Source organism: Ambystoma mexicanum, chromosome 6q (genome assembly GCF_040938575.1).
Source record: "Ambystoma mexicanum isolate Mex_15411 chromosome 6q, UKY_AmexF1_1, whole genome shotgun sequence".
Taxonomy (NCBI): domain Eukaryota; kingdom Metazoa; phylum Chordata; class Amphibia; order Caudata; family Ambystomatidae; genus Ambystoma; species Ambystoma mexicanum.
This window is the reverse complement of record NC_090937.1, coordinates 803,096,519-803,109,036: the sequence shown is the minus strand read 5'-3', so window position 1 is coordinate 803,109,036 and position 12,518 is coordinate 803,096,519. Positions and strand designations below refer to the sequence as shown.

Genomic DNA, 12,518 nt, shown 5'->3' with positions numbered 1-12,518 from the left:
TGGATGTTGTGTAAAGCCTAGAGGGTTCTGAGTGGTGTTATGTAAAGCTTGAACATCGTGGGAGGGGAAGGGTCCTTGAGGAACTCCACAGTTGATGGATACAGTTGATGATCATGAGGAATAAAAAGTTACAAATTGGTGATGGCTATCTAGGTCAGATCTCAACCAGCTGGGGATGTTCTCAGTGATAGCCATGCTGTGATACAGAAGGTTGGTGAATGTGAGGTGGTCCACTGTGTGCAACGTGGCTGAGAGTTTGCCTTGAACCAGCAGTCAAGAAGCTTATTTTGAGGTTTGGGGCAGGGGGTTGGAGGGAGAAGGGATATTGGATGAGGGGTGTGAGGCGGTGGAGCGGGGCGGGGATTGTGCGATAAATCATAATGGTTATCCATGTCCAGGCTAGGCAGGCTGGCTGTGTGGCACTAGTAGCTAGATAGGCATTTTGGTGCAGCCAGTCTAGTAATGTCTTAGTTTGACTTTTTTTTAACTGGGCATCTCCGGTTAAGCAGTCCTGTGTAATTACCTGGCTGATTGGCATTTGGATGCTGCCAGTCTAGCCATTTCTTACTGCAGCATTGTATATTTTTCTGAGCATCTGTGATAAAATAACCTTGATATGTTGTATTGCTTCAACTGGCATGTTAGTGAAACCAGTCTAGGTATGTCTAACTGTGGCCTGGCATGCTTTAGTGTAATATGTTACTACGTGTCTAGACTGGTCTACATTTTGCAGACAGTTGGACATGTTGTCATTGTGGCATGGCATTTTTAATAGTAAAGCATTCAATTAATTAAAGCATTAATGTTCCTATGCACTGATGATGACTTGCATGTTTTGGATTTTTAGATTGGTGTTACCCTACAAAACAATTGCAAATGCTCTGATCTTTCAGCCAATGTTTCTCAGAAAGTTGCTGTATAATGCATTAAAACACATATTTATATCTTTCTCCTAGTACAGTGTGTGGCGTACCCCTGCCACAGCCCGTTCATGCAAGCGTGGTAATCTAGGTCAGCCCAGAGGTTGCGTGACCTGTGATTTGTTTCCAAATTAGGGGAGGGGCCCTCAGCAATGCTCACAGATTTTGTGTTACGACATTGGTTATTGGTTTGGATGGCATGGAAACATATGTACACACATATCTGCCTTAAATTGTATTTCATGCCTTCTCTAATGGGACAGCTCCTGCTATCTGACATTCCTTGATAGGCACTCGTTCTCCCTCTGCAAAGATGATCAGCAGCAGAGAGAGAAATCCATGATGGCACTTTAGTAGGAACCATTGCAGGGCTAGAGCTATGCACCTCGCCTCCATTCCATCCTTTGAGATCACCTTTGCTGCCTCTGTATGGACCACTGCCAGGGACAAAGGCTGATGGCAGCACATCAACAGAGGAGCCAGAGCTGATGTTGGGCATGACGGCCTCACTTCAGGTTGTCTGGGCACAAACGTGAAGTTGTAGGAGTAGGCCATCGTTCTAGCCTGTCTGAAAAAAACACTCCAGATCAATAATGCCATCAGGCAGATGAAGAACATGACTACATCTCTGTGATGCTGTGCTTCCTGCTGTTGACTACTGTTAATGGCAAGCACAGCATCACAGAGAGCATTGGTCTTATGCAATCTACCCCCCAGCGGTGACAGCACTGTGGCATGGATGATCTCTGCTGCCAATGAAGTGGGCTTTGTCTGGGTTCAGGGTCGGTGCCAGCACTAGGCAAGTTTAGGCGCTTGCCTATAATGTGAGAATGTTAGAGCGGCAAATGCAGCAGCCCCCAATAAGCACTTATCCATTGTATCTAAACAGTATTTATTATTCTCTCTATCTCTCTTGAGCCGCCTCGACTAGGTGGCAGTCTCTCTCAGCACTGTAGAAGCAGGCACCGTGAGGTTCGGGTCGGGTGTGGGCGGGGACATGGCACGCTATGCTGTGCGGCCGACGGCAGGCTCCGCCTGCGCATTAGCATCGCGCATGCCCTCGTTCAAATGTTGTTCTTCTGGACTGTCCGTAGCCTGCCACCATAGGACGTGGGTGGTGCCCTGCCTGAGAGAGAGACTCTACCAGACACACGCACAGTCAGGGGGGGGGGCGGCAAAAGCCAAACTGGGATAAATGAAGAAAGAGCAATTTGAAGCCAGTGGAAGGTCGTGGATTGCTGGTTAGCAGTGCTCATTTCCAAGGTTGGAGGAGCTGCTGGAATGCCACTCTCCTGGCATTAAATATATATGTCCCTATAAAATGACCTTCTCAGTCTTGATCAACACTTCTCGTGTCAGGAGAGGGTGAGCTGGGGTATACAACGGGCAGGTCAAACAAACAAGACATATTGGGGCTCATATTAGGGCTGCACCCAGGGGCACTGTTAGAAAACATAGATGATGATACATTGTGCAGATCACCTGGGCTACAAGTGACAATGCAATGCAGAATTAGTATCGCACTTTAAGGCCAGAAGCCTCCCTGATGGGGTTTACACCCAAGCTAAGTCAAGAAATAAGCCCAGTTAGAACTAGGGTGTTGAGGCTCAGGACTAGGAGAGGACTATGCCACTTCAAGGTCGGAAGGACTAGTGTGCTTTAGTCCCGCCACTCGAGGCAATGCTCCACTCTTTGTGGACATTATTAATTCTTGCCGTCCGCAACAGCACAACACACAAGTTAACCAATGTTGTGCTTTCTTGTGCAAAGGCAGCGACGAGGAAACCCATGGGAATGCCATTCCATAAAGGATCCAACTGAAAAACAAAAAAACATGGTCCTCTGCTAGACCTTGTGCGGTGTACATTGTAAGATGTTTTACAAAGTTTACATAGCCCATCTGGGTTTATAATAAGAAGAAGTGCAGTGGGGTAATTAGAAAAAAGGCAAACATCTACTGTGGAGAATGGGACAGATCATCCCAGATTAAAACAAGATGAAGTCTCCAGGCTCTCTGTCTTCTCTGTATCTTGAGAACCATTTCTCTGACCATTTCCTGCTAAGGTGTCCACAAGTATAATGTTCCCAAAGTCCTCTCAGCATGTGACCAATCAGAGGAGCCCACAACCCCAGGTACATGCCCCTCCATGGAGCTTAATGTCATGGAGAGTGCCTGAGTTCTACATGCTGCCTGCAAGGCTTGTCCTTGGCATGTTGCATCTCCTCAGGGGGATATCCCTCGTAAGCTGCGTGCGGCACTGCAAAAGAGGGACAAGGGAAAAACATCCCTGTAAGAACATATGAACATGAATACACATGTCTCTAGAAAATTCTGGCATGTGACAATGCAGACATTAGTGCAAATGGCATGTTCACATTATTGTGGACACAGATGCATGTCTCACATGCATGTATGTAATGACAGTGTAATGTAAAGGGCACATTGCCACATGGCCACATGACCTCCGAATCACAAACACATGTCTGACCATTCTGCTGTGAGCATCCCCGACTGCCTGGGAGAACAGTATGCAATAAACATGCATTTGCCTAGGGTTACCACGAAAGGCCGGAATTGTGCCCCCTCCATTGCTCATCTACTAAGTACCACAATGTTCCCTGACAACCTGCAAACGGGTCATGCTTCAATAGCTTTAAGCCAAATGCATGGCCATAGCAAGGGAGAATGAAATGTCTTGCTCACATGGGCATCTCAAAGAACAGATTGTCAGCACTGCATTGTATTTACTTGTAGGTCAATCAACAGTCCAGTCACATTCACTTCCCGCAGCTTCCATGGCCTGTATTCCTGACATGCAGCTGTCATGCAGCACAAGAGGGATGTAGTCTTTGCAAATGAGCAGACGACATGTTCTTGCACCCTTCACTTGTGAAAGCAGAGCACCGCCTCATGTGAAAATCTTTGATGAACAAGAAATGCACACAGATGATGTTAATAATGTCATGTACACATGCCTTTACAGCTGCTAGAGGTCGCCACCAATACTCGGCCAGATATATATTAGCCTGTGTGGCCCCTCTAGGCCTACGTGTCCCTTACTTTTGTTGTAGTGTTCCAAAGAGGCACCATACAATGCACTTGCATGACACATCCCTGTTTGTAGTTCATGCACTCTATTTCATTCATACTATAGTTACACTGTACGACCTTGTTCCTTTTGTGTACTAATTGAACCCTTTGGACTCTTTAAGATGAGGTAAAACTCTACATGGTGGATCGGGATGGAGAAATTACTCAAACATCAATAATAAAATGGTTGGCAAAGGACTTGGTCTGTTTTAATTATCTAAAACAGGGAGTACAACGGACATCGTCGGATGTCTGACAACAAGATCTCAGCGAAAAACATAAAAAACACCTTTATATACTAAAAACTCATCATTATTGACGTCACACTACGTGGCAAACTGAGAAAACGTATATATGTCTATGATTGGGTAACAGGGGACATATAGATATACTTTCCATGAGGGTTGGTGTTGTAATTGGGTCTCTACTGTCAGGTGGACAACTCTTCCCACCTCTAGTGCAAGTCATTGTGAGCGTCATAAAATACTATAGGGCTCTTTGGTACGTGCCCCTTTGTAGTTGGTTGGCACACTTGTACAATTCTGGAATATTCCACTCGTTAGCAGCATGCAAGCTGGTGTTAAGGATTTCAATCAGGCGCACACACCTTTGTCTCGGCCCAGTATGCAGCGCACGACTGAAATGCTTATGCTTTTATGTTAGATTCAATATTGAGATGGCAGACCACTCATATCACACACCCTTTTCAGATACCTCGGGTCACAATGGACCATGAACCAGGCTGGTTGGTAAAATATAATATTTATTTATTTATTTGAAAATTAAAAGAAATCATACACTTTTTAATTTGGGGCAGCAATCACCAATGGGGTGATAATAACAATAGGAATGTAAGCAATGCACTTAGTTTAACCTTCTATTGACACATCTACAAAACACCAGGGCATAGGAGCACTTTTTGATTTTAGGTAAGATAGCGCTTGAGTTAGAATTTCCCCCTGCAATGTTCCCTCAACCAACAAATAATCAATTCTGAGTGGATAAACCGAGGCAGCAGGTAATCAGCAATGACAAATCAGAAACACAATTGAAATTCGACCTTCCCTCCCCAAACAAGAGAGAAAAACAGATTTTAAACCCTGGCAATGCTAAAAATGACACTCAGAAATGGATGAATAAAATAGTGGATGTGTGTAAAAACCTTGAAACAAATACAGTTCTTCACTAACGCAACAATATATAGGTACTAATAATCACAAGCAATGGATGAGCAAGAGCATACAGTCGAAAAGTGAGTGGAAGATTTAAAACAGATTGCAGCAAATGACACGTTGGAAACTTTGGAACTTTGCAATTCCCGCCTGAAATTACCCAAACAGTTTTTAATTAAAATGGGTGAAATACACTGATTTAGAGTGTGGTTGGGTGATAGCTATAGATCACAGGTACAATATGGAAGTGAAATTAAGTATCTAGCTGGTAAATTGAATGAGGTATGCAAGATCTAGAAAGATGCGTTTTGAGTAAAATTGAGCATTGAAATAGGAAAGGAAATCAGTTTTGACAAGAACAGTTTAACTCTATACAAGAGTATTCAGGTTAGGCCACCAAAGAGGGACACACTAAGCTCCGGGGATGATTCGTGAGTACAACGCCAGCTCCCCAGCGCCCACTGTGGTGGAACCAGTCCGATCACTGGAAATAGGATTAATATTTTAGGATTTCACAAGACAAAATTAGTAAAGAGATGGCGTTAGCACTATAAATGAATAACAGGTTTGCAGGAATGATTCTGATAGCATTACAAGTTATCAGGGTAAGGATAGGATGACTTAGAGAGTGGGAGGAGGACAAAGACAAGATAGGCTATGGGTTTTTTGTGGGGTGGCAATTGATACTCACAGTCCACTTTTTAGTTTTTGGATTTTGGACAGTCAGCGTTCTGGTCACCACACAGATCTGGCCTAACAAAGGACAGCCGGACAAAATCAGTGGGACAGGATCAGCTGGGCAGTTCTGGTTTCCGGGTAGCACTTCTAGACTGGCAATTGTGGTCACTGGATCCTACAGGTTAGCTGGATGGCAGGATTGCAGCAAGCAGTGAGTGGCAGCAGCATGCAGTGAGTGGGGTCAGGATGCTTCCCCAAAACACTATAGCTTTTCCCTTTGTTTATTTCTGAATTTTAGTGGTTTTCAGATTTGAGGCCTTACTGGGAATGGCACCAGCAATGCTTGGGTTTTGCAGTGGACCCTGGAGCAGGATCAGCAATGTTTTGGACTTTGTAGTTGGAGTCTATATCAGGAAGATGACGGGTACAGGAACGCAGCACAGGAAATCAGGAAGAGTGTGTGTGTGTCTTGTCAAGTACCCTTATTTATAGTGCAAAATGAAATAATCAAAGTATAGGCTTGACTGGGATAACCCTGCACGCCCCTAAACTACTTAGATTGGGCAGGGGTGCTAATCTCCCCCTTGTTCTCAACTGGTTGGATCTCCAAGGGAATGATGTCAGGTTTATGAGATGAGTTTTCCAATTTCCAAAAACTCCCACATTTACTTTACTTAAAATCTGATTTTGCCAAAAACATACATTTACACCATTGCAATCTCTTGGCAAATTATATACACAGGTTACATATTATGTGCAGCACATGTCAGTCCAATTCTCAAGTCTGTGGGACCTTGTTTCGCCCTTCGGATACATTTTGGTAAATTTAAACATGAAAGATTCGGCCTAAAATTCCACAACTTTATACACAGATACAAATTATCCCAAGGAATGTATGTACAAAATGCTATGTTTGCAACATTGATACTTTCCTATTTATCCTCAATATTTTGCCCTTTCTGTCCCCAATGTGTCAGTGACTTCTACCATGTCTCAAAAGAAAGCACAAAATAATAATGTTGAAACTATGACATTTTTACAATTTTTCAATGCCTTGCTGCAAAGATAGAAGTCTTTTAAGTTTATTCCTGACATAGTCTTTGTGACCAAATGGCAGTCTCTTTGTTCCTGAATCAATTTATTTTCCCTGTCCTTCCACTGCTGCCAACTGTCATTTCCTTTAGAGCAGGGTGAGGGCTTCTCCATTGACTGGAGTTATATTGCCCTCTTCACACCCCATGCTTTCTTCCCTGGGAGCTTCATTGTTTGGGTCCCAGCCGAGACAAAAGGTCTGTTCAACCCGGTAATTATCAGGGGGTTGTCAGTATCTGCTGATAGTTTTTATGATAGTCCTCTTCCCCTTGGGGGAAGTTTCAGCCTGTCATCTGGAATAACTTATTTCTTTTTAGCTTGCAAATTCAGCACAGTTGGTTCAAAATCTTTATTTCCTGAGTTTTGGGTCCTGATTTAAACAAACCTGTGAAAGAAAATAACCCATGTATGTACTTTCACGAGCAACAAAGCCCCTTTACATTGCTAAGTAAGCAGGCTTTCCTTCAACAATTTATTTTTAAACAGGCCCTTTTTTTTCAGCTATGCCCATTTTTACACATGTTGAAAACTGCTAGCATTTTTTTCTTTACATTCGGTTTGGCAGCTCCACCAGATTCCCACACTGTCTTTGCAGCTGTAGTCACTTCCTTGAATGCAGGAGTTTTATCTAAAGCATAGATACATTGACACTGACCTGGCTCAGAGAGTTAGGGGGTAATTCATAGAATTTAGCGCACAAGAGGCGCATGCGGCTAGCGCACAGTGTGCGCGTGCGAATCTCTGCACCAGCCGCATGCGCTAAAATCCATTTCCGCGCACAGCGTATTCATGGATTTTAACTACCAAAACCAGTCGTGGCGCACAGTGGCACAGTGACCCTGCAGCAGCGGCAGTTACGCCCGAAGAACACCCCTCACGCAGGGCAAAGCCATCAAAATCCCCAATCCAGCGCAAAGGGCTGCGCTAACCCTGTACCAGCACGGCAAGCGGGGTATGTGTATTACTGGGGTTCGCATGAAGTTTCACACGCGATTGGCCCTGTGCGAGCAGGGTACGTGTATTACTGGGGTTGGCGTGAAGTTTCACACGCGATTCCAGCAGGGTACTTCTATTTCAGGGGTGCGCGGGAAGTTTCACACACGATTTCAGCAGGGTACGTGTATTTCAATGGTGCGCGGGAAGTTTCACATGCGATTTCAGCAGGGTACGTGTATTTCAGAGGTGCGCGGGAAGTTTTAGATGCAATTGGCCTGGGTATGTGTATTTCAGGGGTGCGTGGGAAGTTTTACATGCAATTGGACTGGGTACGTGTATTTCAGGGGTGCGTGGGAAGTTTTACACGCGATTGGCCTGGGTACGTGTATTTCAGGGGTGCGCAGGAAGTTTTACATGCGATTTCAGCAGGGTACATGTATTTCAGGGGTGCGCAGGAAGTTTTACACGCGATTGGCCTGGGTACGTGTATTTCAGGAGTGCCGGGAAGTTTCACACGCAATTTCAGCAGGGTACGTGTATTTCAGGGGTACGCAGGAAGTTTTACATGCGACTTCAGCAGGGTACGTGTATTTCAGGGGAGCGCAGGACGTTTTACACGCGATTGGCCTGGGTACGTGTATTTCAGGGGTGCGCAGGAAGTTTTACACGCGACTTCAGCAGTGTACGTGTTTTTCAGGGGAGCACAGGAAGTTTTACACGCGATTGGCCTGAATACGTGTATTTCAGGGGTGCGTGGGAAGTTTCACACACAATTTCAGCATTGTACGTGTATTTCAGGGGTGCGCGGGAAGTTTTACATGCAATTTCAGCAGGGTATGTGTATTTCAGGGGTGCGTGGGAAGTTTTACATGCGATTGGCCTGGGTACGTGTATTTCAGGGGTGCGCGGGAAGTTTCACACGCGATTTCAGCAGAGTACCTGTATTTCAGGGGTGCGCGGGAAGTTTTACACACGATTTCAGCAGGATATGTGTATTTCAGGGGTGCATGGGAAGTTTTACATGTGATTGGCCTGGGTACGTGTATTTCAGGGGTGCGCGGGAAGTTTCACACGCAATTTCAGCAGGGTACGTGTATTTCAGGGGTGCGCGGGAAGCTTTACACACGATTGGCCTGGGTACGTGTATTTCAGGAGTGCGCGGGAAGTTTTACACGCGATTTTGCTGTCAGAGCGGGGAATGCATATTTCGGGGGTGCGCGGGGAGTCCTACACGTGAATTGGCAGTGTGGGTCCTCCCAGGTGTCCCCTCTACCACCTCCACGGCCCCTGCAGGCAGCCCACACCACAGGGGACTACCCTGCACCCCTGGTTGTGCCAACAGGCCCCGACACATGTCCCCCAGCTCCCCCACAACCCCAGCAGTGAGGGGCACCTGCCAGCAGGTCCCGACACATGTCCGCCTTCACCCCCACCCCCCCAGCATTGACAGGCACCTGCCAGCAGGCCCCAACACATGTCCGCCTGCACCCCCACCCCCCCAGCATTGACAGACACCTGCCAGCAGGCCCCGACACAAGTCCCCCAGCAACCCCACCCACCAGCAGTGAGGGGCACCTGCCAGCAGGCCCAGACACATGTCCCCCTGCACCCCCACCCTCCCAGCATTGACAGGCACCTGCCAGCAGGCCCGACACATGTCCCCCAGCCCCCCCACTCCCCAGCATTGAGGGGCACCTGCCAGCAGGCCCTGACACATGTCCCCCAGCCCCCCACCCCCCAGCAGTGAGGGGCACCTGCCAGCAGGTCCCGACACATGTCCCCCTGCACCCCCACCCCCCCAGCATTGACAGGCACCTGCCAGCAGGCCCGACACATGTCTGCCTGCACCCCCACCCCCCCCAGCATTGACAGACACCTGCAAGCAGGCCCTGACACATGTCCTCCAGCACCCCCACCCCCCAGCAGTAAGGGGCACCTGCCAGCAGGCCCTGACACATGTCCCCCAGCCAACACGTCATCACAATCTAGATCCCTGGCTCTTATGGCCACCCAAATCCCACCCCACGCCACCCCAGTCCAAACACCCAACCAAGCTTTACATCCACTCCAAATTGAAATCCTCATTACATGATAGATCACAAATAAGCAGTATGTGCATGAGTACAAGTCTGTCAGACCCACACAATGGCAAAACATGACTGAGAAAACCCACATTGTGACATGCATGAAACACATGAGAGAAGACCACACATTGAAGTAAGAAACAAAAATGTATTCAAGTCAAAATGAAGGGAATGAAATCAAAACACACAATAATGCCAATAATAATCAAAATGTGGCATGTCCCAAAAAATAATAAATAAATAAAATGCGAATCCAAATTAATCCAAATGAAAATGTGTCCAAAGTCACCGTCCAACAAAGCAAATCCAAAGGGAAAGAAAAGCATAATATCCATTGCTCCATGGTGAAGAAAAAAAAGATTAAGGAGAAAAATCCACTGTAAAACTATGTACAAATAGCAAATCCAGGGTCCATGAGCCCAAAGACATAAATGAAATCTACAATGAAACCTACCTAATTACTAACTATATACAAAAATGTGGGGCATAGTCCATGCTCCCCAAATGAAAGAAAAAAGGCAAGTCCAACGGCTCACTTGTTGATGTCATGGGCCAGGGCATCATCGAACTCCTGTCCAATGTCTTGGAGGTGGGCCTGTTCTCTGGCCCAGAGGTCTCGCAGGGATAACCCCATGTCCACCTCCAACTGCCTGCGAATTCCCTCGAGGCACTCAGCCCGCCTCAGCGCCCTGCGCATGGAGTTCTCCACCCTGACCATTGTGAGCCGTGCCTCCTCTGCCCGCCACCGCTCCGCTCCTATCTGCTGGCCCAACCGCTGCCACACGGCAGCCACTCCCATTCCAGGGTCCTCCTGCCGTACGGCCGATGCCTGCCCCTCTGATGTAGATGGCCCCGAGCCATGATGCCTCCCACGTTGAGCCTTCCGCTGCCTCTGACGCAACTGCCTCTGCCAGCACGACTCCATCCAGCCTGATGGAATCCACCGACGCCGTCGTGCACGTGCCCTGCCCAATGATGCCGGCACATCCTCCATCTGCTGGGGTCCAGTTGCTGTGGTGTCCACCCCTGCTGGACCTCCGACTCCCGACTGTGGCAGGGATAGGATCCCCACTGAGCTGGCGGCGTTGGTCAGGGCAGGTCCACAGGGGGCCCTGGTGGCATCTGGGCCGGAAGACGGCATGGAGAATGACTGGAGCATAGTCTCCACAGAGGAGGAGAGGGCCGCCAGAATGGCCGACACATGTACAAAACCCCCGACCATGGACACTCCCAACTGGGCCACGTTGGCACGCTGCTCTTCGTGATGACGTGCGTGCTCCCCCCGGGAAGCACGCACGTCATCACGAATGTCACGCGTGCGCAACGTGACATCAATCAGGACCTTCTCCATAAGGCCAGGGGTCCCCTTGTCCGCAGGTAGAGGAGTGTCAGATGACATGGACATCCCCCCTACCTGCGGACGGGCATGGGATGGGGCATCCCTGCTGGTGCATGGTGGTGCAGTCACAGTGTCAGGGACAGTGACATGCACAGGCCCCTCCACGGCGACCTGTGCCGCCTCCTGCCCCTGCCCCTGGACTGCACCACTTGCACCAGTGGTACCACCCCCACCAGGCCCAATGTGCAGCTCAGTAGCGGCCTCCTCCTCCTCTGTGGAAACCACCAACCTGGATGGCTCCACACCATCTTCTGCCGTTGCAAGCCCCTGTGGGGGCTCACCCACCCCTTCCGCTGCAGCCGTAGTGGCAGACGCAGCACCAGTCCCCTCACTCCCAGATGATGGTAAATTCTGGGAGGGTGACTGGGCCTTGCGTCGCCGGCCGGTGGGGGCATCCCCGCCGCTTTGCTCTACAGCGCCGTCTCCGCCCTCTTCATCACTTGCCGCTGTGTAGAGGGAGACATAGAACACAAGCATCAGGGTACTGTACAATGGTCCCCTAGACAGGAAGCAATAGCAGATGAGTGGCACTGTCAAACATCACTTCCATCATGTCCCTCCACAACACATGGGTCAGTGCAGGCAAAACACATGCAGTAACAGGCATGGCACATGCAATGAACATTAGCATACATGTCCAAGGGACTCTTGAAACATACAATGCTGGTTTGAAACTCACATGCATCATAGGTTATGCCTATCACATGCACACACTGCACCGTAGTTTCATCCATCTGGCCTCGTACACCCCAGACACAGTGGATACAAGGATGAGTAGGCTGCATCAGTGAATCTGAACATTGTCACAGACATGTGTCATGCATCCATGGCTTTTACAAGTCACAGACACGCAAGTCAGACACACAGACATGGACACCATACATGTCCATGACCGCAGCACCCATCTCTCACACCCCATCCATGTCCAATAACAGAGACAGGCATGCAATAATGTGTGCATTCCGCATGCTGCTCCGCATGTTGCATTGTAACACATGCACCTGCCATGTGGTTCACACATTACTGGTCTCACATGCATGACCATGATGTCCCTGCACACACACATACGCACATGGCCTATGTCAGACATACAGGCAAGTATCAGACAACCAGCACCCTGCAACATGCCCTGTCTCACACAGCAAT

General features: G+C 48.2%; 1 protein-coding gene across 4 annotated transcripts in view; it reads right to left on the bottom strand.

The window, feature by feature from the left end:
- Positions 1 to 12,518, bottom strand: part of GRIA2 (glutamate ionotropic receptor AMPA type subunit 2) — a 624,179-nt gene that overhangs the window by 370,734 nt on the left and 240,927 nt on the right. The window lies entirely within an intron of this gene.